Below are 26,968 nucleotides of genomic sequence, written 5' to 3' on the forward strand. Positions count from 1 at the left end.
GCATGGTTCGTTAATTGAGCATTTTACTCAGTTTGGAGGTCTTTGGGGCTTTTCCAACATGTCTCGTTTGGCTTTTAACATAATTTGAATTTCAGTTCTTTTTATTATTTGAAAGGATCGCAATAGGAGACATTTTCATAATAAGATGGAACAACTTTCATCTTTATTGGAAACTGTTAAACTTCAAGCTTATTGGTGGCTAAAATCATATTATGTTCTTTTTGATTTTGAATACACGGTTTGGAGATTGACTCCTTTGTTATGCTTTCAGGCTGTAACATAATTTTTTTATTTTCTTTGCGGCTAATGTGTAATGACTTGTCTGTATGATTGTAACATTTGAACATTTGAGCTTCCTTTGGTTCATCTAGAGGAGCTTTTGTTGGTTTTTAATGAGTTCGGGTATGCTCCATTTAGGCTAAGCTCTATTTACTCCATTTAGGGTTTGGATGCAAGACATGTGGCAAAAAAATATCTAACAGTTGAGATTTTAAATTAAAAAACAAATATTTGTTTAATAAAAATACATAATAATAACAAACAAAACCATGTTCCCTTCTTCTCTCATATCACAACAACCTTTTATTGTTTTTTAATTTAAAATCTCAACCGTTAGATATTTTTTTGCCACATGTCTTGCATCCAAACCCTAAATGGAGTAAATGGAACTTAGCTTAACTGGAGCATACCGAACTCGTTTTTAATATATTCGTTTAGCTTTTTCAATAAAAAAAAAAGTGATTTAATAAATAAATAAAAAAAAATTTCATTGCCTCTCAAAAACAAAAGAATGTGATTGATTCACGTAAACACTACCTCCCCCATTTTTCTCCACATCAACTTCCTTTTCTTAGTAACTGCCAAACACCGAGCCTCACTCACACACATCGTACCCCATATTTTTTTCTTTATAACTTTCCAAAGCGTCCTATAATTTTCTCATATATCTATTTCACTCTCTCATATCATTCATATTTTCTCTCTTTGATTTCTTGATCACATTATGGTTAATTTCAAGTCAAGAAAGGGACCAATTTTAAGTTCAAAAGGCATAGCCTAATTAGCTTCATGGTATTGTGCTATTTTTCTTGTAGCACTCATACTTTTAAGCATATTTAGAGATAGCTCTTTGAATCAAAATAATAATGATCACAACATCATAGAGAACAACCATTTCTTGTCTTCCAAACCATGCGACGAAATCTATGTCGTTGGTGAAGGTGAGACACTTAACACAATTAGTGATAAGTGTAATGACCCTTTCATTGTTGAGAATAATCCTCATATCCATGACCCTGATGATGTCTTCCCTGGCCTTGTCATCAAAATTACACCTTCATATCATCATACTTAAAATTGTTGGTCTTTGTTTTGTGTAATTTATAGGAATTTGCTTCTTGTGTACCATACATATTAATTGTTGTTAGAGTAGGAAACAATTAATCTTCATTTTCTAGTCACACATAAAATCAAGGGAATGCACCCTTGATACCAATTTTTTCCAATATTTTCGGTTTAATATTTATATATAAGAACACAACTTGACAAACTAATGATTGCTAATAGCTTGTATTTTCAATTGCCAACTATGCATATATGTCCCATTATATTTTCCATTTTTTGTGATCATGAACATGAAGTATGCTTTGATGCTAGAAAACGTGGTGGGATCAAGATGAGTTGCTAAAGTGCTAATTTACCATGATTCATTCTTGTTTGGGAATAGTATAGTTTTAATTAGTTAGGGGTAAATTTTGGTGTTGTAGTAGAGCCGTGGAAATTGACTCGTCACCCATGTACTTATTACATGCAAGACTAAATTCCCTTTTCAGATGATTTTTCTAAACATTATGTTATTCAACCCGAGAAAATCTTGTGTGGTCCCGGTCCACACAAGTGTTTCTCTATTCAACCCTCCTTAGCTTTATAATGTTGAAAAGTATTAATTATTAAATATGCATTACTCCTTTACGACTAAGTCGTGTACATTGATCATCACCCTTTTCCTTTCTACCTCTCTTGATTCTTGTAATAGTTATAGAATTATGTAAATACATATGTGAGCATTTGGAACTATATATATGTTTTATATCAACACAATTATTTTTCATCTTTTGGTATAAATAATTTCGTTCGAAATTTGTTTTTTTTTTTCCCTTCTTCTCAAGCTTTGGCTTAAAATGATGTATAGCATGTAATTGACGATGGCATTAACCTTAGTGAATAATGAATATGCGGTTGATGACAAGATAAAAGAACAAGCTTCCAAAGCTTTCATTGTCAAGAATCATTCTCATAGACTCATAGCTAACGTGCAACTCTTGAATATGATCATCAATACATATACGATTTTTCTTTAAATAGCCAACTAATTTTGTTTCTTACGCAATAAGTTAAGCTTATCTTGTTATATATATGGCTGAAGGGTATGTAAGTAGCGTAAACTAATAAATAAATCTTTGTTCCCCTCAAAAAAATAAATCTTTGTTGTCAAGTATATCTTTATAGGAAAATGCTACTTAATGTGAAAAATCACACTCAGTGACGTCAAAATCCAATACTTCTAAAAGGGCAACCCGGTGCACTAAAGCTCCCGCATACGCAGGATCCGGGAAGGGGTCCCACCATTTGGTGTATTGTACGCAGTCTTACCCTGTTTTTACACAAGATGTTGTTTCAAGGACTTGAACCCGTGACCTTTCAGTCACAATGACAACAACTTTACCTGTTGTGTCAAGGTTACCCCTCCAAGAAGGAATAAAAAGTTAGAAAGTAATTTAATGTAGGAATTGATCTGAATGAAAAATTTACTTATATACAATGGGAGAGTTAAATTACTAGCTTAGATATTGCTAACACCGCTAAGAGCATTATCTGCTAACATGTTTGTTATATGATATTGACATAAAAACTGGAACAAAATCCTAAACTTGCTTGTCTTTACCTCAGTCCTTATTTTGATCAATTGTAAGTAAACCTTGTTCATCAATTTCACAAGGTATGAGTAATCTTTCTCCGTCTCTTTAGGCGCATTAAGAATCCAAAATTGTAAATGGAGAGGAGAGTCCCAAAACATTTTTTCACGATTTCCTTGCAAATGGACACTGTCTTGATTCTTTAGTTCTTTTTTATCCTTGAATGAAAATAAACAAAACATTCTCCACGAATGTTTTTTAGTTTGTCCAAAGTGATGCACGAGCACAAGAACGGGTTTGATTGTCTTTTCCATCATTGGCAACTTCTTGTTGTTACAATGATTATACTTCCTTTGCCTCTAACGTCCATAAAACTCATCAATCCAAGCCAAATATCAGAATGATCAATCAACAAGTCATCTTGTGCTACAATATGTGAAGGTTTCAAAATAAGTTCATTGTCGCTGACTTGAACTCATTCCCTATGAAAGGAAAACATCCTCAAATTGTGCTAATCTTCCAGATTTTTTTTCTACCGTTGAAATCTACGAGTATGTCATTATTTTCTCTCACTTCGTGCTAGAATCTTTTAGTGGAAATTAAAAACATAAACAATCAATTGTTCGACTATGAGATGGTTTTGCTGGAAAGGAAAATGTTGAAAATTCAGTAGGAGTAGCCACCGTACAAAGCGAAGGGTTACTTGTTAAAATCACATATACAATGCAGTGACTATCAATCAGAACCTTGTATCTCACTTCACTTATGATAAAAAGGTAAGTGATTTTATATTCTATTTTCAACTAGTTGCATTGATTATTTTGATTTCATCTCATTGACTATGTATAATTGTTCCGCAGTCATAGATCAACCGTTGTGGTTGCTTATTCCTGCAAGTTATATCTCTTCCTCTCTTGTTATTCTGAATGAATTGCCATTGAAAGTCACGTTGTTAAAGACTATGATTGTACTCCTTTTCATTTATGCTTTTGAGAGTTGTAACTTGTAAGTAGTTATCCAGTTATGTTTGTATACTTTGATACTTATTTTGTATTTACAAGCTGCTTTGATCCAATAAAAATATGTTTTTATCATAATAAATCAATTTCGTTTTCTCGAACTCATTTTAACCATTCTCAGAATCTCTATGTATAGAGAAAATTTAAGTTTCATGGGATATAATAATCCCCATTATTATTAATAATTAGGCTACGGAAATAATAATCAGCATCATTACTAATAATTTGGATAAATAAAAAACAAATCTTTTGAAATACCAAAAAAATAAACAAATCTTTCCAAAAGCTGCTTTAATGGGACAAATCTGTTTTATTACATTAATATCTTTTTTGGATCAAAGTAGCTTCTAACCAATGGTTGCTTAAAAATATAAAAGAAAAAGAGTACAATCAGAGTCTCGAACCTGACTTTCAGTTGCAATTCGTACAGAATAAGAGGAGAGGAAGATGGATAACTTACAAGAATAAGCAACCGCAATAGTTTGATCAATGATGCAAAACTTATATACATAGTCAATGAAATGAAAATCAAAATAATCAATGTGAATAGTTCAAAAGATAATATAAAATCATTTACATTGTTATCATAAGTGAAGTGAGATACATGACTTTGATTGATAGTCACTGCATTGTACATGACTTTAACAAGTAATCATTCAATTTGTTTGAAAGATACTCCAGGCACACTTTCATATTTTCCTTTTCAACGATAACCACCTCATTGTCAAACAATTGATTGTTTATGTTTTTATTTTTGCTAAAAGATTCTGATTTTCATATTAGAGTTAACAATGTGGTAGGAAAGTTCTTAAAAGAACTGACGAAAAATATGACAGGAAAGTTCTTAAAAGAAGTGAGGAAAAATATAACGGCGTACTATTCTAGTAGATTTCAATGGTAGAAAAAAACTAAGAAGATTACCATAGTTCGAGGGAGTTTTCCTGTCATAGTGAATAAATTCGAGTCAGATTCTGCAATGTTAGTGAACTGATTGAAACTGTCGCACATTCAAGCATAAACACTAGGAGTACCAAAAGTGGTTTTAAAAAAGCTGAGGCCTTTTCCATCCTGTGGGAACAAATAATTGCAAAGTCAGAATCTTTCTCATCATGAACTTGCATCAACATTAAATGTAATTTAAATACTTTAGTCGCAAGACTTCACCTTCGAGAACAATAAAGATCGGTAGTCCTACTTCATGAACCATCTCAGGCAGTTGGTATAACAATTTTTCCTCTGGTAATACGTCATTCAAATGGACAACCTCTTAAATTTCACCAAGTGTTGCACTCAATGCTTTAGGCGAAATAGATGCCATCTAAAAATAATATCAAATTCAAAGAATTTACTATGTATCAACACTCAACTTTTACGAGTCAATGAGAAAACAAATAAGGTGCAGGCACAAGTTTTAGAGGCCAACCACTTTAATCAGTCGCTGCACCACAGAACTTTGTAGGTTTTCGAGAAACTTGATTTTGATTAATGCTTTCTTTAATCAAGGGAGAAATCCTTTGAGTGTTGGTGTGTGTGTACCAAATGCTTCAGTTTCTAAAATTCTTGAGTGCTGATGCTTACACTAAATCCTTGGAGTGAAATGTTTGTCTCCTTCTGTACAACATTGCCGGGACCTAAGATTGAAATATATAGTAAATAATGTTTTCCAGAAACCTCATATAGGTCATTTGTGAACTGCCAATCTGCATTGCAACTCGGTGATCTTGAATAAACACATTATTCTGCCAAAAAAATTGTTGTTAAATGACGTTTCATTGTTTCTAATATTTGAGGTAAACGGTGATGTTTTCGTTTCGAATATCACCTATTGAGAAAATCTAGAATTCACCGAAAATTTGTAGCTTGAGAAAATCTAGAATTCACCGAAAATTTGTCGCTAGCATTTCATGACCGTTGCTTGTCGGGCTGCATGAAAATAATTAAATGTAATCATCAGTTTACTCATTAGGGATTGCATTATAGCAGTTGACTCATCAATCACTCAATAAATCAACTACAACACAGCCATCTAAAGCTTGTTCAGCTTATTGATCTGATGAGGTGAGAGGGTGAGTTCACACTTCATTGAACTAAGAGAACGAGAGAGGGAGTGATCACAAATTTACAGCAGATAAAAATAACACATGTCCTTAATTGCTTAAAAATCAATGAAGGAGTCATTGAACCATACACAACAAATCAATAAGAAGTGACACAGTACTCTTGTTATCGTAACAGAAAAATTACTATCAAGAATTGTGACACAGTCTTCCTTTGCCATATATGAAATATATCTAGAATTGTAAACTTGAAGCTTATACAAATGATTTAATGGATCTTTTTCTTTAAGATTTCAACAATAATACGGCATTGATTTCAATCAGAGAAGCATAAATGTTAATGTGATACACCAAGTTTTAACATAAACCCTAAACCTAGCAAATCTCTGATGAAAATAAAAGTCAATAAATTACAGATTAGTAGAAGAACCTATCAAAAAGGAAGAAGAAATACCTGAGAATGTAAAGATGTCGCAGAGAGAAACCCGCGGCTATTCTCTTACGATATCTACAGAATAGGTTAGGTTAGGGTTCTGATAGGAGGGTGGCAAAAGTGAGAGAAAGCTTTAGTTAACAAAACCTACAAGGCTCTTCTCACCTCTCAATTTACTTTGTTTTTTGTTTTTTGGGTCAAAGCAACTGTTGGCTAAAAAAAATGCGGAGAAATAGATAGGCGGCCCTAGTTTTTTAGTTTTAGCTAGAGAAACTCCAACTTTTTTAGTAAAAAAACCAAAGATACGTAAAATTTATCAAAAACCTTGAAAAAAAATCACAAAACTCATAACTTCATCTTCTTGATTTTCTCTCTCATCAATCAACCTAACTCTCCAACAAAGAAAAGTTCAATCCCTGTAATTTATTTGGGTCTTCCAATTGGTGCAAATCCTAGAAATTGTCTACTTGAGAACCGTTGCTGGAACAATTGCGGATGGGATTAAATTTTGGGGGGGAATAAATGTGTAGGCCTAGGGGGAGGATCGTTCTCCTTAATTTGGTGTTGAATTCGGTCCCTATTTTCTATCTTTCATTTTTAAAAATGGCGACGAAAACGTTGGAGAGGATTGTAAAGATATAAATAGAGTTTCTTTGGGGGGTGGGTGTAAGATTTGTTCGGTTAGTTGGAGGAAAGTGTGTAAACCTTAAAACCAAGGAGGGCTAGGAGTAAAAGATATGAAGGTGGTCAACTTGAGCCTTTTAACGAAGTAGAGGTGGAGATTGATCCAATTTGATAACCCGTTGTGGAAAAAGGTGCTTCAAGAAAAGTATGGGGAGAGGATATGCAAGTTGGTGGAGTGGAGAGATGATAATTGGCCTTGGTATGCGTCAAGGTGGTGGAAAATGTGGTTAGAGTGGATTATTTTAACGACGGATTGGTCATGAAAATTGGAAATAGTTTTAACACTAGTTTTTGGAAGGATATTTCGGTGGGTAATACACCATTTATGTACAATTTCCAAGACTTTTTCAATTTATAATAAGGAGGCTGGGGTGGGGGAGATTTGGGAGGTTGGCAAGAATGGGGGAAATTGGAGATTCCTTTGGAGGTGGACACCATTTGTTTGGGAGTATGAGCGAATAGAAACCCTGTTAATTTATAATACATAGGTATTCCCTCTAAATACTCAAACCACCTAAGTCTATTTATTACCTTGTTTTCTACGATAGGCGCTACCTCAACTCTCTCTAATGTCGTAATTTATAATTCTATCATATATAGTCTCACCACACATCCAACACAACATCCTCATTTCTGTTATGCTTACTTTATGTTTGTGTTGGTTCTTCACCAAACAACAGTCTATCCCATACAATATCATCGGTCTCATCTTTGTCCTATAAAATTTTTCCCTTCAACTTAAGCAGTACTTTCGCATCACATAAAACACCTGAGACACTCCTCTATTTCAACCACCCAACGTGGCTTCGATGGTTTACATCTCTTTCTATTTCTCTATCATTTTGTATTATAAAATTAAAATATTAAACTATATAGCTTGTGGTATGATATGATCTTCAACTTTCACCTCTTGTTAAAATAATGTTCCATATACTCTATCTTGCTTATATTCAAGCGTAAACCATTTGATTTGCAGGCTTATCTACAAGTCTTGACCCTCTCATTTAATTCTTCCTTCGACTCTCAAACCTTTGATGAAGGAATAAAAACAAGGCTTCACAAAGTTGGAGAGAGAATTTTGGCTATATAAGGAGCTGAATACCATGAAAAAGATCAACAATACTCTACTATTTTTAATTGTGCCATTACTCTCCCAAATCAAATAGCGCATATACACTTAGGATTTTCGTTTTAACTTGTGTAATCTTAGAAATCCTATAAGTTGTAAAGAGTTTGTTCATATTGTTCAGTCTACACCAAAATTGTTAAATCTGGTGTAGGAACAAGTTTGTTTATATTTGTTGCAAAAAAACATAAGTCTCTTGCTTGTTAATCTTGAGCATATAAGTCTCTTGGTGAAACTTTGACCATCAAAGTCTCAATCTGCTTTAATTGAGCATAAGAAGTCTCATTCAGTTGTGTTTGAGCAATATCAGTCTCTAGGTGAAACCTAGAGCGCCAAAAGTCTCTTAGGGGAGCCATTTGAGCAAAAGAAGTATATTTCATGTGTGGTTGAGAAAAGGAAGTCTCTTGGAGTTGTCCTTGAGCATTGGAAGTCTCTTGGTAGTGACCTTGAGCAAAGAAGTCTCTTGCAAGGGTGCTTGAACATTGAGAAGATCTTGGAAGAGTCCTTGAGCAAAGAAGTCTCTTGCAGAAGCATGATGGTCATACTAGATCTATGGGTATTAGGTTTATGCCTGATTGGCTCTAGTGCTAGTGGGAGATTGTTGGTGTAAGCCCTAGAGGCCAATAATTTATGTTAAACTTATCTTATGTATCATGACTTTTATTATTGAATAATATATGGCACTCTTTATTATATTTATGTAATGTTAATAAAGTCCTTAGAATAGATAGTCCGTGTAATAATATAATTAAGTGTGACTTAATCATGAGATTACATTATCATAAAGAACGCTATTCTTAAATGCATCCGTAGTCAAAGCTTTAATATGAATAAAGGATAATAATAAAGCATCGAGACTATTATGTATGTAGACTGATGACCGCATCTCATGGGTCATAGATATGAGATATTAAGTCTATACATAGGTATAAGTATTAGGAGTAATATTTATACTGGATTGACCCACCGTGAGAATACTACATAGTATGTTATGATATTGTCATAAGATATTCTCACAATGATAATAATGTATATCGCTCTTAGACCTGAAACCACTATGATTCCTAGATGTGGACTCAAGTGCTTTGTTGCCATTCTAACGTTGTCTGTAACAGGATAACCATAACGTTGGTTGATGGGTACTTGATGAATCATGCTGAGGGACATGAGTGTCCTAGATGGGATTTGTCCCTCCTCATAAACAGGAGATATATCTTTAGGCCTCTTGATGAAATATGACTGTAAAACTGCATGGCCATGCCGAACTAAGTCAATATAAGATATTGGACTTATTCGTTATTCAGTATATTTTGGAATCAAGAAATATAAATATTGATCTATACAAGGGTGACAAAATATCTATGCCTTGGGATCAATAAAGATATCGAGACAAAGGAGTAAGTGTACACATGAGTATTATCATGGAAAGGTTTCGTCAGATCACTTGACATTCTTGTCACTTGGGTAGCAATGATGTGTTGCTAGATACCGCTCATTGTTTATAATATTAAATATTAGATTTAATATTATTGCCAACGTGACTAGAACCTATAGGGTCACACACAAAGAACAGTCAAAAGAGAAATATATAAGTATGACTTATATAAGGGGTGCGTTTAGTAAATAACGCTAATTAGTTAGCAAAATTACTAAACTCGTTGTTGGGCTTACTGAAGCCCAATAGTGACTTCTGACTTGCAGAGCACACTAGAAGTTCTATAAATAGAACTCTAGTGCTGAAGTTTTTGGTTACACGTTTTGAAGCAACCCTCTTCTCTGCACTTCTGATTCCTTGGCTAGCACCGAGTTTTGGAGGAGCACTGTTCGTGTGGACTTGCTAGAGGCTTTGCTGCTTGCTGCTTGCTTGGCTGTGATCGAGATTCCAGTTTCCAGTTTTCAGCTTTCAGATTTCACACTTCGAGGTAACAATCGAATCACTGATTCATGTTTGAATTTCGTAATGATCCAAGGAAAGAAAATCGAAATTATTCCGCTGCTTCTACTCCATTCTTTTATTCGATTTTCCTTCAGTGGTATCAGAGCCAATTACGAAACCTTGAATCGGATTGCTTTGTTACCGCTTTATGTTTTAATTTGATTAAACATATTGAACGAAATTAAATAATAAAGAGAATTAAAAATTGGCATCGTATTATATTATGTTTTCTGTGCATGGCTTTTCGATTTGATTCGATGTTTCAGAAACCGTTTCTGGTGAAACATCGACGTTTCGATTATACATATCGACAGGAACATAATTGATCGATCATAAAACGCAGTTAATAATAATATCAATCACGTCTATGTGCATGGCTTTTCGATTTGCTTTGATGTTTCAGAAACCGTTTCTGGTGAAACATCAAACCTTTCGATTATACATATCGACATAAGCATGATTGGTAAATTCTGTATGACAACAGTGTATGTGATATACTGGATTTGATCATAGTTTAAATAAGTCAGATGATAATTGTTTATATTAATTGATCTGATGTATGGAGCTTCGTAACCGATTCTATGTACTCTGGTGAAGCATCCTAGACTCGATCATGATATATGAATAAACAATCAGAGTACTTGCTTAATAAGATCAGATTGTTATGCGGGATTAGGGTAATCAGAAACGTGTCAAGTGTTGATGCGAAATACGCAATCTAGAATATTTTGGAACACAATCTGAGATATTTTGGTATGCAATCTAATATATTTTAGTACTTGATCTGAAATATATTTTGGTACATAATATAATATATTTTGGTACTCAATAAAATATATTTTGGTACATAATATGAGATATTTTTGTACTTAATATAATATATTTTTGTACTCAATTTAATATATTTTGGTACTCAATTAAACCCCCAACTAATCTGCGTAGTGTGATCATATGTCAAATTTTAATTTAATTTATTTTAATTATAAAGACCTCAATAATAATAAAAGTGTGTTTGTTATTATTATGTGTGTGAATGATTATGGCCTTAGTCCTTTTTATTTTATTTTGTTTGGATTTTGAAATACGGCCTGCGTGTCGTGCCTCTCTCTCATATTCTATTTGTACATTCTCTTCTCATCCACTCCCTCGTATGTAAAACGAGTTTCTTATTATGTAATGTAAATAGAATACAAGTAGGTAATAGGGCTGAAGGCGTTAGGATAGTCCTGGAGGTCCAGCTTGGAGAAGCAAGGTCGTTTCTAGGATTAGTTTAGATTCTCTCATTGGCTTGAGAGAGTCATAACGTTAGGAGGCCATAATCATGTCACTTTTATTATTGTATAATTGTTATGCATGTTATGATTGGAGTGCGAATATATGTGATATATAAGCCGTGGTGAGGTGAGATCAAATTTAATAAAAATCCTTCAATTCAAAATATTAAGTTCAATGCTTTCCAAAAGTTTAACACCCTTCAAGACTAATATCGAATATGTGGGTTTTGCCTCCGTGAAGCGCATATTTTATACTAGTAAGTTGCGGTGCGGTAATCCAATTTACCCAAGTGTTATTCTTTTAGGTCTAACTTAACTAAATTAATTTTAATAAGATTAGAATAAATTTAGAAGCTATAATTGGGTAATGTCTATATGATAGATTTGAATAAAGAGTTATTCACCTAATTGATTTGAAAGTTGTATATGATACAATTGGAAATGTTCCTACCTAAATAGCTGAGTTTTAAGTACAGCCCCCGTTGACTTAAAGCAATGTGAAATAAGGATTTCAATCCACTAGAAAATCTTCCAACGGGATTTTCCGAGTCAAATGTTTGAAGGTCATTTGATTTGAGTAAAATAGTGGGAGCGTATTTAATTAAAGGCCAAATTAAATATGTTATTTTCATGATACTTATTTTGTATATTTTAAAAATTGTAGATGGCCAATAACGCTTCAAACAACATTTTGCGATCACTCATTGAAAAGGAAAAATTGACTGAAACAAATTTTATTGACTGGTACCGTAACATGAGGATTGTCCTCACCCACGAGAAAAAGCTGTATGTGCTTGATGGACCCGTTCCTGAGGCACCACCTGCTGGAGCTCCTGCGGCTCAAAGAAATGCTCATACCAAGCATCTCAATGATTCTGTAGAAGTCTCTTGCATCATGCTAGCCACCATGACTCCCGAGCTGCAAAAACAGCATGAAGGGATGGCTGCGTTCGATATGATCGGACATCTAAGGACTCTTTATGAAGAGCAGGCTAGGCATGAAAGGTTTGATGTCTCTAAGGCCCTTTTCTCTACCAAGCTGTCAGAAGGAAGTCCCGTAGGTCCTCATGTGCTCAAAATGATTGGGTACTCTGAGAACCTAGCTCGATTGGGATTTGTCCTTGAGCAGGAACTTGTTGTTGATCTTATCTTGCAATCGTTGCCTAAAAGCTTCAGCAGTTTTGTCCAGAACTTTCTCATGAATGACATGGACAAAACACTTCCACAGCTTGTAGCTATGTTGAGAACTGCTGAGAAAAATATGAAGGGAAAGGGAAAGGCTGCTGCCGTTTTAATGGTTAATAATGGCAAATCCAAAAAGCACCATAAGAAGCCTAATAAGTCTAAGGGAAATGGCAAAGGCAAATCTGTTGCCAAGCCATATACCAAAGCTTTGAAGCCTACTGGAGGCGTGGCTAAGGAGGGCAAGTGCTTCTACTGCAACAAGCAGGGGCATTGGAAGCGTAACTGCCCAAAGTATCTGGAAGACAAGAAGAATGGAAATGTTCCTACTACTTCTGCAGGTATTTTTGTTATAGAAATTAATATGTCTACTTCTACATCTTGGGTATTAGATACTGGATGTGGTTCTCATATTTGTACTGATGTGCAGGGCCTGAGAACGAGTAGAGCATTGGCAAAAGGCGAGGTCGATCTTAGAGTTGGCAATGGAGCAAAAGTTGCTGCTTTAGCTGTTGGAACTTATGTATTGACCTTACCTAGTGGTCTTTTAATTAATTTAGAAAACTGCTATTATGTACCTGCCATTAGCAGGAATATTATTTCAATTTCTTGTTTGGACAAGGCTGGTTTTTATTTTACAATAAAGGACAAATGTTGTTCCGTTTATTTGGATAATATTCTTTATGCTAATGCAATTTTGATTAATGGACTTTATATCCTAGATCTTGATATGCCTATCTATAACATTAATGCTAAGAGGATGAAACCAAATGAGTTAAATTCGACTTACCTTTGGCATTGTCGTTTAGGCCATATAAATGAGAATCGCATTTCTAAACTCCATAAAGATGGAATTTTGGACTCTTTTGATTTTGAATCATATGAAACATGTCGATCTTGTTTGTTAGGGAAAATGACAAAGGCTCCATTTACCGGTCAAGGTGAAAGGGCTAGTGATCTTTTAGGTCTCATACATACTGATGTGTGTGGACCCCTAAACATAACTGCTAGAGGAGGTTTTCACTACTTCATCACATTCACTGATGACTTTAGTAGATTTGGATATGTGTATCTAATGAAACATAAATCTGAATCATTTACTTTATTCAAGGAATTTCAAAATGAAGTAGAAAACCAACTAGGCAAGAAAATCAAAATGCTTCGATCTGATCGAGGTGGAGAGTATTTGAGCTTAGAGTTTGACAATCATCTAAAAGAATGCGGGATCTTGTCCCAACTCACACCTCCTGGAACTCCACAATGGAATGGTGTTTCCGAAAGGAGAAATCGAACCTTGTTAGACATGGTCCGATCAATGATGAGTCATGCTGAACTTCCAAACTCCTTATGGGGATACGCCTTATTAACTGCAGCTTATACACTTAACCGAGTTCCATCCAAAGCGGTAGAAAAGACACCATATGAGATATGGAATGGTCGAAAACCCAATGTGGGACATTTAAAGATTTGGGGTTGTGAAGCTTATATAAAACGACTTATGTCTACTAAGCTTGAACAAAGATCTGATAAATGTTTCTTTGTCGGATATCCTAAAGAAACTAGAGGATACTACTTTTACAAACCTTCTGAGGGAACAATTGTTGTTGCCAGAAATGGAGTCTTTCTTGAAAAGGATTTTGTCTCCAAAAGAATCAGTGGGAGCAAAGTAGATCTTGAAGAAGTTCAAGACCCACAAAGTGAAGACATACCGATGGAGGAACAGGAACAGGATACACAAACTGTTGTGACAGAAATTCCTATTCCAGTAACACAAGAACCACGTAGGTCTAGCAGGATACGTCAAGAACCCGAGAGATATGGGTATCTCATATCAAAAGAGGGTGATGTATTGCTCATGGACCAAGATGAGCCTGTGACTTACACAGAGGCCATTACTGGTCCTGAATCTGAGAAGTGGCTTGAAGCCATGAAATCTGAAATGGATTCCATGTACACAAATCAAGTTTGGAACTTGATTGAAGCACCTGAAGGAATTAATCCTATAGGATGCAAGTGGGTTTTCAAAAAGAAAATCGACATGGATGGAAAGGTTAATACCTACAAAGCACGATTGGTTGCTAAAGGTTTCAAACAAATTCATGGTGTAGACTATGATGAAACCTTTTCACCAGTTGCAATGATTAAATCCATTCGGATCTTACTTGCTATCGCTGCATACCATGATTATGAAATCTGGCAAATGGATGTCAAGACTGCTTTCCTTAATGGAAATCTTCTTGAGGATGTGTACATGACACAACCTGAAGGATTTGGTGATCCTAAAGCACCCAAGAAAGTATGCAAATTACAGCGATCAATCTACGGATTGAAGCAAGCTTCCAGAAGTTGGAATCTTCGTTTTGATGAAACTGTACAACAATATGGATTCATTAAAAATGAAGATGAGCCTTGTGTTTACAAGAAGGTCAGTGGGAGCATAGTCTCATTTCTGGTTTTATATGTGGATGACATATTGTTAATCGGAAATGACATCCCTACATTACAAGGAATCAAAACTTGGTTAGGGAAATGCTTTTCTATGAAAGACTTAGGTGAAGCCTCCTATATATTAGGAATCAGGATCTATAGAGATAGATCACAGAGATTGCTTGGCTTAAGTCAGGGTACATATATAGATAAAGTCCTGAGACGTTTCAATATGCATGATTCCAAGAAAGGATTCATCCCTATGTCGTCAGGTATAAATCTATCAAAGACTCAATCCCCTTCGACTAACGAAGAAAGAGACCGAATGCGTGATATTCCATATGCTTCAGCAATTGGGTCTATCATGTATGCTATGTTATGAACTCGACCAGATGTCTCGTATGCTTTGAGTGCTACGAGCAGATACCAGTCTAATCCTGGCAATGATCATTGGATTGCTGTCAAGAATATCCTTAAGTACTTGAGAAGAACTAAGGATACTTTCTTGATCTATGGAGGTCAAGAAGAGCTCTCTGTAATTGGTTACACTGATGCTAGTTTTCAGACAGATCATGATGACTTTAAATCGCAATCTGGATATGTGTTTTGCTTAAATGGCGGTGCTGTGAGCTGGAAGAGTTCAAAACAAGAAACAGTCGCTGATTCTACAACAGAAGCCGAGTATATTGCTGCATCTAATGCCGCAAAGGAAGCTGTTTGGATTAAGAAATTCATTTCTTATCTTGTAATAGTTCCAAGTATTGTGGATCCCATTGAATTACTATGTGATAACAATGGAGCAATCGCACAAGCCAAAGAACCTAGATCTCACCAGAAATCCAAACACATACAAAGGCGCTATCATCTTATTCGAGTGATTATCGAAAGAGGAGATGTTAAAATATGCAAAGTACCAACATTAGAGAATGTTGTTGATCCACTTACTAAAGCTCTTGCCCAGCAGAAGCATGATGGTCATACTAGATCTATGGGTATTAGGTTTATGCCTGATTGGCTCTAGTGCTAGTGGGAGATTGTTGGTGTAAGCCCTAGAGGCCAATAATTTATGTTAAACTTATCTTATGTATCATGACTTTTATTATTGAATAATATATGGCACTCTTTATTATATTTATGTAATGTTAATAAAGTCCTTAGAATAGATAGTCCGTGTAATAATATAATTAAGTGTGACTTAATCATGAGATTACATTATCATAAAGAACGCTATTCTTAAATGCATCCGTAGTCAAAGCTTTAATATGAATAAAGGATAATAATAAAGCATCGAGACTATTATGTATGTAGACTGATGACCGCATCTCATGGGTCATAGATATGAGATATTAAGTCTATACATAGGTATAAGTATTAGGAGTAATATTTATACTGGATTGACCCACCGTGAGAATACTACATAGTATGTTATGATATTGTCATAAGATATTCTCACAATGATAATAATGTATATCGCTCTTAGACCTGAAACCACTATGATTCCTAGATGTGGACTCAAGTGCTTTGTTGACATTCTAACGTTGTCTGTAACAGGATAACCATAACGTTGGTTGATGGGTACTTGATGAATCATGCTGAGGGACATGAGTGTCCTAGATGGGATTTGTCCCTCCTCATAAACAGGAGATATATCTTTAGGCCTCTTGATGAAATATGACTGTAAAACTGCATGGCCATGCCGAACTAAGTCAATATAAGATATTGGACTTATTCGTTATTCAGTATATTTTGGAATCAAGAAATATAAATATTGATCTATACAAGGGTGACAAAATATCTATGCCTTGGGATCAATAAAGATATCGAGACAAAGGAGTAAGTGTACACATGAGTATTATCATGGAAAGGTTTCGTCAGATCACTTGACATTCTTGTCACTTGGGTAGCAATGATGTGTTGCTAGATACCGCTCATTGTTTATAATATTAAATATTAGATTTAATATTATTGCCAACGTGACTAGAACCTATAGGGTCACACACAAAGAACAGTCAAAAGAGAAATATATAAGTATGACTTATATAAGGGGTGCGTTTAGTAAATAACGCTAATTAGTTAGCAAAATTACTAAACTCGTTGTTGGGCTTACTGAAGCCCAATAGTGACTTCTGACTTGCAGAGCACACTAGAAGTTCTATAAATAGAACTCTAGTGCTGAAGTTTTTGGTTACACGTTTTGAAGCAACCCTCTTCTCTGCACTTCTGATTCCTTGGCTAGCACCGAGTTTTGGAGGAGCACTGTTCGTGTGGACTTGCTAGAGGCTTTGCAGCTTGCTGCTTGCTTGGCTGTGATCGAGATTCCAGTTTCCAGTTTTCAGCTTTCAGATTTCACACTTCGAGGTAACAATCGAATCACTGATTCATGTTTGAATTTCGTAATGATCCAAGGAAAGAAAATCGAAATTATTCTGCTGCTTCTACTCCATTCTTTTATTCGATTTTCCTTCAAAAAACATAAGTCTCTTGCTTGTTAATCTTGAGCATATAAGTCTCTTGGTGAAACTTTGACCATCAAAGTCTCAATATGCTTTAATTGAGCATAAGAAGTCTCATTCAGTTGTGTTTGAGCAATATCAGTCTCTAGGTGAAACCTAGAGCGCCAAAAGTCTCTTAGGGGAGCCATTTGAGCAAAAGAAGTATATTTCATGTGTGGTTGAGAAAAGGAAGTCTCTTGGAGTTGTCCTTGAGCATTGGAAGTCTCTTGGTAGTGACCTTGAGCAAAGAAGTCTCTTGCAAGGGTGCTTGAACATTGAGAAGATCTTGGAAGAGTCCTTGAGCAATTGTAATCAGAGTGATTATAGTGAAATCTCTTGGAAGTGCAATGGGATTGGACTATTCCTGTGTTGTGGAAGGATCTAGTATAAAATTGCTTATGCCTGCTCTCTCTCTCTCTCTTTCTATCTCTCTCTCTCTCTGTCCCCTCTCTCTGTGTCTTTATCTTTGTGTTCTTATTTCCGTTGCACTCAGAATTTGTACTCATCAGATTTTGAGCAGCATTTAAACACTCAGAAGAAGAACCAGAAAAAGCCAAGACAATTCAACCACCTCCCTTGTGTTTTTCTCATCTTTAATATATAAACACACACACATTATTTACTTAAGCGTACATCGCCCATTGTAAGGGGTTCAAATTCTTAAAGGAACTTTTTTTTACAACATTGTATGCTTTTACAATAGTCTAGGCCCAATTTTTATAGGCCCAATTCGGTTGTCCCTAACCCTAGTTGTTAGTCTGTCTATAAATAAGCTACCACTCCATTTCTTTTCTCCAACATCACCAATTCGTTTTCTCCTTTCCATCTTTTGTCTATGCTCCTCATTTCCTTGTTTCTTTTTCCTTTTTCATATCATTTACTTATACTTTCTTATGATTTTAGTAATTATATATACTCTTTAGGAGTGTTTGCAAAACCCCATTGCGATCGTGAATTTGTAGTTTACTGCTTGTGGAATTTCGCTGACAAGATAACAACTAGGTTATTAAGTTATATGATTTATATCTTATTAATCATAGTTAACTTTACGAGGGAAGAACTAGACATGAAACATTCTAGATCTGGTTAATTGATCAGATCTAGTATGTGTTTGATTTTTTATCTAACTGATATGACAAGTCAACCTTGTGCGATTTTTATAAAATTAGAAGACTGTGAAGGAAGGGATGAAGACGGTAATGTTATTATTAAAAAAAAAATCACAAAGATGAAATCAAATCAATGAAGTACCAAAGTTATGGAATCAATTGTTATTTTGATTTATATTCATTTTTTGATAATACATATTCATATATATTTCTTATTTCTTCCTTAGTATTAGATCTTTTAAGTTATGAACAATATGCATTCTTATTATTCATGATGTATAAAAATATTTTTATTCACAGATCTATATATTCTTATTCATACCGAATAAAAATACTTTTATTCTCATATCTATATTATTTATTTGTGATAAAAGATTAAATTTGTCTATTTGCTTACCAAACCTTATTATTTTAGTCACTGGTTATCACTATATAAATTAGATCTAAATCAAGTTTGAACTTTCAATTTGAGAAAACATCAATTTTTCAATCGAAATTATGATGTTTTTACCCTCTTAGAATATATTTCCATTACTTATTTTATTTATGCAAATGTTCTTATATTAATTGACTTACCACAAATCAAACTTTTGAGTATTTCTTAAGTGGTTTTCAATAAGCTTATTAACCAATTGTAAACTTTGTAGATTCAGAAAAATGAGAATTAAGCTCAATATGGAAATATATAAAATAATGTATTTTAGAATCTCGTAAAGATCAGTAAATGCTTGATGAAATTAAAATAATGTATCTTGTAAAGGCATGAGATTTTGTAAATTGTTGGGTATATGATTCAAGCTTGAACTTATTCTTGAACTAAATTTAACTCTATTTTAATTGTTTAGATAGCCATGCCGCCACCTGCAATTGCCAGTCCGCCGCCACATGGAATATATAACAATTTCATGTTTGCCGCCTGTCGTCGCATTAGCTAGTGGCAACCAAGAAGAAGATGAAAAGAAAATGGTTCTGGAAAATCTGTACGAGATTTCGATCTAAACATTCCCTTGTGTTTAGAATCTTATATGCCTAAAACTAATGGCTTGTGTGAAATTAGAGATAGTGGCGTAATTTTGTTTTACTTTTCCTGTTTTCGTACAAGTTAACAAGAATCATTATTGTTAAACCTTACTAGTTTAAAACAATATATATATATATATATATATATTGTTCATGTTAAGTAGGCTTTAACCCATTTGGGGTTGGCTTGTGGTTGGCTTGGGTTCTTGGAGTATGCTCCTCTCGAGTTCTTAGGTTCGATTCCCTCTGGTGCCAATTTCGGTCCCCTCGAACTAGTCGGTCCTTGGATCGGATACTGAGTTTTAAAAAAAAAAAAAGGTAGGCTTTAAACCCTTATGATAAGGGTAGAATATGATTCTAGAAAAGTGGTGTACACATGTAATGGAATCTTCCTTTAGATGTAGTAACAATGAATTGTACGGTAAGGGTTGAAAACTATTTCCTATTCTTCCTAGGATGTTGTGTAGAAAATGAATTTGTTTTTTACCTCAGAAGTGAACATAATTTGAATTGTCTTGATTATTATTCATTGTTAACATGGACCTATGATGTTACTGATTACAAACATCTTGAAGTAAATGTAATTATATTTCAATTGTTCATGTTTTTTTTTAAAACATCAGAACACCTAACCACCAATCACACTTTCAAACAATCATCCCCAAATAAAAACTTTACCACCAAATAACCTTTATCCCATAATTAAAACCGACCGATAAACAAGCCATAATCCCATGCCCCTAATTCAGTTACAACAGAACTAAAACAAAGACTGACCCTGAGCAGGAAAACAGGAAGAAAAAAAAACCAACTTAAAACCCATAAATCCATCACCAATTATTTCTAAAGACACTACCAATTTTCTTTTTCATAGTTTCTTTGGATGCAGTCTTGGGCGTGGGAAATCCTCCCATAACGGCGCTAAGGAACACGAGCTTGCCCTTCTTTTGTGAAGCATTTCAGTTTTCCGTTCTTGATAAGTACTGATATGGGATGTTCAGGTTGGGTCATGTGCGGTGTTGTTAGGGTGTATCGTCACTTGCATGAGAGAGTTAGGCGGCAGTACGGATACGTCCAAAACATCCCTAGACATCTAACGGATGTTGTTGAGCTGCGACCGGTTCAGATTGTGAAGGCTTTCATTGACTTCCGTACTCACACGATTGAGGAGCCTGATTGGGGTGAGCCAGCAGGAGAGGAGACATGAAGGATGGAGGATGGCTATGTCCGGTGGTACACTAGGGTGTCTCACCCTCTGATTTTGCCACTTCTTCTACTAGATTTTCCGAGGCCAGCTAATGAGGAGCAGATCATTGCACAGCAGTGGGAGCAGTACGAGGCGAGAGGCTCCCCTGATATTTATGACATGGTTAGTGGCATTGTTGCCTTTGCTGATGAGCAGATGGGTCAGGAGGTGATGAGCCCTAAGCAATGGGTTGAGGCCATGTGCCATGTTAGGGAGCAGAACGCACCGATTTTGACCAGGAGGCGAGGCCAGAGGCTGAGGAGGCGGCACCAGTAGCATCAGCAGGACCAGGACCAGGAGTAGGATTACTTGCAGTTGTTGTTTAGGACTTGTTTTTTTTTTTTACTTTTCGGGTATTTATGACATTGGTTCGTATGTTTGTATTTTGATGACATATTCTCGTACATTGGCTTTAACTATGTTGGAACTTTTATAACGTATTGTAGTAATTGTTTAATGTTCATGTGAAATATCGTCACTCATTTTGACTTGTTTGTGTCGAATATTGATGATTCCGCAAAAATACAATGTTGAAACAGGTTAGCGAGCAGGTTTGCGATTCAGGCTAAATTATGTGTCAAAAAACATTCGAGCAGGTTTGTGTTATGTGTTTAAAACACGTACACATAACAGGTCCAGAAGCAAGTGCTTCTTCCATTTCAGGACTTCAGGACGCATCGGCAGTTAACTGTCGAAGAAAAAGAGATCCGACAGCAGTTAACTGCGGAGGGGTATTACGGTCTTTTATGTGTTTCAGCCTTCTTATATGTGTGAACAGCAATTTTCAGACACTTACACAATTAGTGATAACTGATAAGTGCAATGACCCTTTCATTGTTGAAAATAATCCTCATATCTATGACCCTGATGATGTCTTCCCTGGCCTTGCTATCAAAATTACACCTAATTCTCCTCATCATACCTAGAATTTATTATTGTTCTATATATATTTTATGTAATTTCTAAATATTGTTGTTTGTTAGAATTATGTAAATACTTATGAGAACGTTGGAACTATATGTTTTATATCAAAAAAAATTATTTGTTGAACTAATTTCATTCCAAAATATGCACTAAAACGGTTGGAGTACGTACTAGTTAGCAACATGTTTTTCATATAATTGTATCAATATAACGGTTACAAGTTGGAACTATATAGTTGTGTCACAGAACGGTGAATATGCGGTTGATGACAAGATAAAAGAACAAGCTTCCAAAGCTTTCATTGTCAATAAATCATTCTCATAGACTCATAGCTAACGTGCAATTCTTGGAATATGATCGTCAATGCATATAAGACTTTTCTTTAAATAGCTAATTGAATTTGTTTCTTACGTCGCTAAGAGCATGATCTGCCAACATGTTTGTTATTATTGACATAAATAGTAAAAACTGGAACAGAATCCTAAACTTGCTTGTCTTTACCTCAGTCCTTATTTTCATCAATTGTAAGTAAATCTTGTTCATCAATTTCTACAAGTTATGAGTAATCTTTCTCCGTCTCTTTAGGCGCATTAAGAATCCAAAATTGTAAAGAGTAAATTACACTCCCCTCCCCTCAAAGATGCTTGAATTACACTCCCCTCCCCTCTTATGTTAAAATATACACTCTCCTCCCTTGAAAAGTAAAGTTGATACTCCCCTCCCTTATGAGATGCTTGAATTTCAACTCACTCCCTTAATAATTAAATATACACTACACTTTAATCTATTTTAACATAAATAAATATTTTTATAATATATACTAATTTTGAATCACGGTTTTAAAAACATAAATTAGTTTTTTATAATTTAAATGTCAATTATAATTAAATTTAAATATTTTGTAATTAATTTTATAATTTGGAGTATAAAATTCACATTTAAATAAGCATTACTTAATTGACTTTAGTTATTTTTCACATATTTTAATTTTATTTTGGGTTGTTTCATATTTTATAATAGGTTTAAAACTACATGTTAATGATATTGTGAATAAAAAATAGATAAAAATATGTATTCAAATTTTGGCTATATTCAAATAAACTTGTAATACTATTTTTCTTCAAAGTGTTTTAGACTATTTTTTTTTTTTTTTTGCTAGATTGTTAAAAATTAAAAAATAGTTGAGGGAGTAAAACGTAGATTTTATCATAAGAGGGGAGGGGAATGTAATTGAAGCTTCTCTCAAGGGAGGGGAGTGAAATATTTTCTAATATATTTTGAATAAGAGGGAGAGAAGTGTATATTTTAACATAAGAGGGAAGGGGAGTGTAATTCAAACATCTTTGAAGGGAGGAGAGTGTAATTTACTCAATTGTAAATGGAGAGGAGAGTCCCAAAACATTTTTTCACGATTTCCTTGCAAATGGACACTGTCTTGATTCTTTAGTTCTTTTTTATCCTTGAATGAAAATAAACAAAACGTTCTCCAAGAATGTTCTATCAATCCAAGCCAAATATCAGAATGATCAATCAACAATAAGTCATCTTGTGCTAGAATATGTGAAGGTTTCGAAATAAGTTCATTGTCACTACAGAGTCTGACTTGAACTCATTCACTATGAAAGGAAAACATCCTCAAATTGTGGTAATCTTCAGATTTTTTTCTACCGTTGAAATCTACGAGTATGTCGTTATTTTCTCTCACTTCTTGCAAGAATCTTTTAGTGGAAAATGTTGAAAGTTCAGTAGGAGTAGCCACCGTACAAAGCGAAGAGGTACTTGTTAAAATCACATACAATGCAGTGACTATCAATCAGAACCTTGTATCTCACTTCACTTATGATAAAAAGGTAAGTGATTTTATATTCTATTTTAAACTAGTTGCATTGATTATTATTTTGATTTCATCTCATTGACTATGTATAATTATTCCGCAGTCATAGATCAAACCGTTGTGGTTGCTTATTCCTGCAAGTTATATCTTTTCCTCTCTTGTTATTATGTTATGGATGAATCGTGGTTGAAAGTCACGTTAAAGATTATGATTGTACTCCTTTTCATCTATACTTTTGAGCAACTATGCATCAAGTTATAAGTAGTTATTCAGTTATGTTTGTATAAGGAAATAATGATCAGCATTATTACTAATAATCAGGATATCTCAAAAACAAATATTTCGAAATACCAAAAAAATAAACAAATCTTTCCAAAAGTTGCCTTGATGGGACAACTCAGTTTTATTACATTAATATCTTTATTGGATCAAAGTAGCTTAAAAATATAAAAGAAAATGAGTACAATCATAGTCTTGAACCTGACTTTCAGTTGCAATTTGTACAGAATAGATGAGAGGAAGACGGATGGATAACTCGCAAGAATAAGCAACCGCATGGTTTGATCAATGATGCAAAACTTATATATATAGTCAATGAAATGATAATCAAAATAATCAATGTGAATAGTTCAAAAGATAATATAAAATCATTTACATTTTTATCAGAAGTGAAATGAGATACATGGCTTTGATTGATAGTCATTGCACTGTACATGATTTTAACAAGTAATCATTCAATTTGTTCGAAAGCTACTCCTAGCGCACTTTCATATTTTCCCTTTCAACGATAACCACCTCATTGTCAAACAATTGATTGTTTATGTCTATTATTTTTGCTAAAAGATTCTGATTTTCATGTTAGAGTTACAATGTGACAATAAAGTTCTTAAAAGTGAGGAAAAATATAACAGCATACTATTCTAGTAGATTTCAATGGTAGGAAGAAAAAAGACGAAGAAGATTACCACAGTTCGAGGACATTTTCCTTTTATAGTGAATGGATTCTAGTCAGATTTTGCAACATGAGTGAACTGATTGAAACTGTCACATATTCCAGCACAAACGCTAGCAGTATCAAAAGTGGTTGCAACAAAGCTGCGAGGCATTTTCCATCCTGTGGGAACAAATAATTTCAAGTCACAATATTGATCACGAACATGCATCAATTTTAAATGTAACTCAAATACTTTAGCCGCAAGACTTCACCTTCGAGAACAATAAAGATCGGTAGACCTACTTCATGAACCATCTCAGGCAGTTGATATAACAATTTTTCCTCTGGTAATACGTCATTCAAATGGACAACCTCTTAAATTTCACCAAGTGTTGCACTCAATGCTTTAGGCGAAATAGATGCCATCCAAAAATAATATCAAATTCAAAGAATTTATTATGTATCAACACTCAACTTTTACGAGTCAATGAGAAAACAAATAAGGTGCAGGCACAAGTTTTAGAGGCCAACCACTTTAATCAGTCGCTGCACCGCAGAACTTTGCTCTTTAAAACCAAAAGTAGGTTTTCGAGAAACTTGATTTTGATTAATGCTTTCTTTAATCAAGGGAGAAATCCTTTGAGTGTTGGTGTGTGTGTACCAAATGCTTCAGTTTCTAAAATTATTGAGTGCCGATGCTTACACTAAATCCTTGGAGTGAAATGTTTGTCTCCTTCTGTACAACATTGCCGGGACCTAAGATTGAAATATATAGTAAATAATGTTTTCCAGAAACCTCATATAGGTCATTTGTGAACTGCCAATCTGCATTGCAACTCGGTGATCTTGAATAAACACATTGTTCTGCCAAAAAAATTGTTGTTAAATGACGTTTCATTGTTTCTAATATTTGCGGTAAACGGTGATGTTTTCGTTTCGAATATTACCTATTCAGAAAATCTAGAATTCACCGAAAATTTGTCGCTAGCATTTCACATCATATGACCGTTGCTTGTCAGGCTGCATGAAAATAATTAAATGTAATCATCAGTTTACTCATTAGGGATTGCATTATAGCAGTTGACTCATCAATCACTCAATAAATCAACTACAACAAAGCCATCTAAGGCTTGTTCAGCTTCTTGATCTGATGAGGTGAGAGGGTGAGTTCATTCAACTAAGAGAACAAGAGAGGGAGTGATCACAAATTTACAGCAGATAAAAATAACACATGTCCTTAATTGCTTAAAAAGCAAATAAAAATACAAATCAATGAAAGAGTCATTGAACCATACACAACAAATCAATAAGAAGTGACACAGTACTCTTGTTATCGTAACAGAAAAATTACTATCAAGAATTGTGACAGAGTCTTCCTTTGCCATATATGAAATATATCTAGAATTGTAAACTTGAAGCTTATACAAATGATTTAATGGATCTTTTTCTTTAAGATTTCAACAATAATACGGCATTGATTTCAATCAGAGAAGCATAAATGTTAATGTGATACACCAAGTTTTAACATAAACCCTAAACCTAGCAAATCTCTGATGAAAATAAAAGTCAATAAATTACAGATTAGTAGAAGAACATATCAAAAAGGAAGAAGAAATACCTGAGAATGTAAAGATGTCGCAGAGAGAAACCCGCGGCTATTCTCTTACGATTCTACAGAATAGGTTAGGTTAGGGTTCTGATAGGAGGGTGGCGAAAGTGAGAGAAAGCTTTAGTTAAGAAAACCTACAAGGCTCTTCTCACCTCTCAATTTATTTTGGGTCAAAACAACTAGTGGCTAAAAAAATGCGGACAAGTAAATAGATTTTTTTTTTTTTTAGGGAAGAAAATCAATGCTTTTCATTAGCTATCAAGTTACGGATACATGACGGTACATCATCATAGACGTGGGAGCTAGCATGAGATGGGGCTACCCAAGGCCGTCCCTGTAAAATCGGAGGCTCGGCTCTCTTGGAAAAAATTGGCCCCTAAAAAATACAATTTTTTTGTAAAAGAGAGAAAAAAAACTATAGTGTTTTTTTTATTTTATTTTTTATTTTTTTAGAGAGAATTTTTTTAGAGAGAATAATTATAATGTTTGTTGTTAGAACTTTGCGATTATAGACCTCAAATCCATTAAAACTAGGTCCAAAAGACACCTATCATGCTGAAAAATAATACAAATAATAAAAATAAGGACAACAATTGCCTTCACAGGGTGCTGTTAGAGAGAATAATTATAATGTTTGTTGTTAGAACTTTGCGATTATAGACCTCAAATCCATTAAAACTAGGCCCAAAAGACACCTATCATGCTGAAAAATAATACAAATAATAAAAATATGGACAACAATTGCCT

At 34.4% G+C, this 26,968-nt stretch overlaps 1 long non-coding RNA gene and 1 pseudogene across 1 annotated transcript; one reads left to right on the top strand and one right to left on the bottom strand.

The window, feature by feature from the left end:
* Positions 1-834: 834 nt before the first annotated feature.
* LOC146898604 (uncharacterized) lies at positions 835-1,549 on the top strand (annotated as a pseudogene).
* Positions 1,550-2,776: 1,227 nt separating this feature from the next.
* Positions 2,777-26,363, bottom strand: LOC146898605 (uncharacterized). Its single transcript, XR_015022698.1, has 5 exons — positions 26,231-26,363; positions 25,560-25,632; positions 25,144-25,476; positions 5,099-5,252; positions 2,777-5,002 (listed from the first exon to the last, which is right to left on the bottom strand). It is a non-coding gene; the product is annotated as an uncharacterized LOC146898605 (long non-coding RNA).
* Between the last annotated feature and the right edge of the window lie 605 nt (positions 26,364-26,968).

Source organism: Medicago sativa, chromosome 8 (assembly GCF_051527215.1).
Source record: "Medicago sativa cultivar Bolivia chromosome 8, Bolivia_mono, whole genome shotgun sequence".
NCBI lineage: Eukaryota > Viridiplantae > Streptophyta > Magnoliopsida > Fabales > Fabaceae > Medicago > Medicago sativa.